The 2,526-nt window shown below is 30.2% G+C and overlaps 1 long non-coding RNA gene across 1 annotated transcript; it reads right to left on the bottom strand.

Moving 5' to 3' along the window:
* Positions 1-1,537: 1,537 nt before the first annotated feature.
* LOC149547956 (uncharacterized) lies at positions 1,538-1,983 on the bottom strand. The gene is made up of 3 exons (XR_016354434.1): positions 1,865-1,983; positions 1,675-1,747; positions 1,538-1,565 (listed from the first exon to the last, which is right to left on the bottom strand). It is a non-coding gene; the product is annotated as an uncharacterized LOC149547956 (long non-coding RNA).
* Positions 1,984-2,526: the final 543 nt, after the last annotated feature.

Here is a 2,526-nt window from a genome sequence, read left to right as displayed (position 1 = left end):
AAAAAATGTAGTGTACAAATTATGTACTTTGTAATTATATTCATGTATATTTAATTTTGACTAAACGTTTATGTATCCATAATTTTAGGAGTACGTCACCACAAGTGTTGCTGAGAGCACAAGACTTAGCCAGATGGAGGTACATACATCATCATTTGAGGTCAGTATTGTGATTTATGTACATAATGTATAGTTCATTATGCTCTAAAATCAAATTTAAAAAATGTATGTATTGTAAATTACAGGACCTCACCACTGCTGCATTTGGTAGTTTTGACAGTGCACCTCCTCCCATTACTGAGGGACACCCATCTCATGTGGTATAATTTATTTTATTATGTATTGAATATTTAATTTATTTGCAAGCTAGATTTTGAGACCCATTTCAATTAAGCAAGTACATGATGAGATGTGCCTTCTGTTACACAGGGTGATACATCTACCTCATAGGGTGTCCGACATGATGAGACGACTCATATTACACATGATGATCCATCTGAGTCCTCTTTGCATGGAGCAAAGAGGACATTTGATGAGATAGATTAGGTCTTTTTGGCACCTATAGATTATGTTTTTATGATGTATATATATATATTATTTATGATGTATGTACACTTTGTGTTAGGATAGTTAAAACTGTATGTTAGACCATGTATTTTTTCACTTCATAGATCACATTATGATGTATGTTAGACCATGTACTATTTTTTTACGATTTCTTATCATGCTTGTGTATGTAGTACATATATTACTATGTTTCACCATGTTTTAAGTATATTCAAACCATTTTCTTTATTCTGACATATTTTGTTCATGAACATATGACACATTTTCTAAGTATATATGCAAGATGAACAATAATTTTAACTATCTATAGAGCATTATTGGATAAATATCACATCAAATTTATGCATTGAGATAATTCATACAAATAAAATTGACCTACTCGATTAAAAAATGTATTGATAACGTACCTAACAATGTATCATAAGTGATCTTAATGTGTTGTTTGGTAATGTAAGAGTCATTATCACCTAATAAGACCTATTATGTGGTAGTAAACATATGAATACCTATCATAACATATAACAGACATAATGACTTATTAAGACTTCCATGTCCCCTTAAGACACACATGTATGGATAACGTACCTAACAATGTACATCATGTAAGTGATCTTAATGTGTTGTTTGGTAATGAAAGATATAATGAATACAATGAATACAATGAGTAATGATCTTTAAATTATCATGTGCAAGTCACTTGTTTTTAATATTGCAATCAATAGTAATTTGAAACTTCAAACAAACATTAATTTAAACATGCTTGAATGTAAAAGTAATAGAACAAAATAGGAGGTCATTACTTAAATTGACAATTAATTTATAATAATTTATCAAGTGCACATACCTTTAACTTTCAAATAGAAGTAAACTCTCATTTTTGAATTAGTTTGTACAACATATTTCACAATATATGTAAGAAAATGTCAATGATATATTTATAGTTCACTGAACTCATTTGAAACATAAAATTGGTTGAACGCATCTCTTCAAATGAGGTCCTGTAAAATAAAAATGTAAAATAAAAACACACATGTTAATAAACACATAAATTAATATTCAAGGTATCTGAACTATGTAAATATATGTGTGTAATTTGTATGTACTTACTATGTGAAATTGCACAAGATGTTGATGTTTGATCCACTTTAACACTTAAATTTGCATAAATTGTAATTGAGACCTGAATAAGAGGTATGTAAGTTCTCCAAATTGGTATTGACAACACAAACTTACATGTAATTAAATTATATAAGTACATATATATATATATATAAAATACAATAATGAAAAAACTTACATGTGTTTGATTTAAATGTAGTCATCCCACTGTACCATCTGCATCCTCTCTCTTTTGCAATGCATCTATGATTGTCTCATGCTCGTCCATTGAAATTGTCCATAATACCTTATTGGCGGGTCTCCCTTTGTACCTTTCTGATTTGATATTTGTTGCCACAACCAAATGAGAATAGTGTAAAATCTTCTTTTCAGTTTGGTAGTCTTCAAATGCTGGCAAACCATTTCTTCTTGTTAGGTATCTATGTAGCCAAGTTCCAACTACAACAACAGACCCGATTGGATACTCAAAACCATCATCGTCTACTTGATGACATGTCATTTTTTTCTTAGGTTCCACACATCTACCTAGCCAATACTCAGTCTGTTCATCATTATCACTAGGTGCAATAACAGCATAAACATGTCCTACAAGATAAGATAAAGTATAGAAACACTTTAATCACTCGTGTACATATGCAAATTATATAAATTGAAGCATGAGATCGCAAAAAAATCTAATTAAATTGTGCATACCGGGTTCTATGAGGTCTGAAATACGATCATAGTCTTTTGATGCAAAAGTAACATTATGGCCTTCATTTACTATATCATCTTCAAAATGCATGTCAGTAGGTGCTAATGATCTTTGTTGCCAATCTTCAACCCATTCTGTATTCTCAC

This window comes from Cupressus sempervirens, chromosome 7 (assembly GCF_028749045.1).
Source record: "Cupressus sempervirens isolate cs-2001-9-10 chromosome 7, ASM2874904v1, whole genome shotgun sequence".
NCBI classification, from domain to species: domain Eukaryota; kingdom Viridiplantae; phylum Streptophyta; class Pinopsida; order Cupressales; family Cupressaceae; genus Cupressus; species Cupressus sempervirens.
This window is presented reverse-complemented; position numbering and strand designations above follow the sequence as displayed.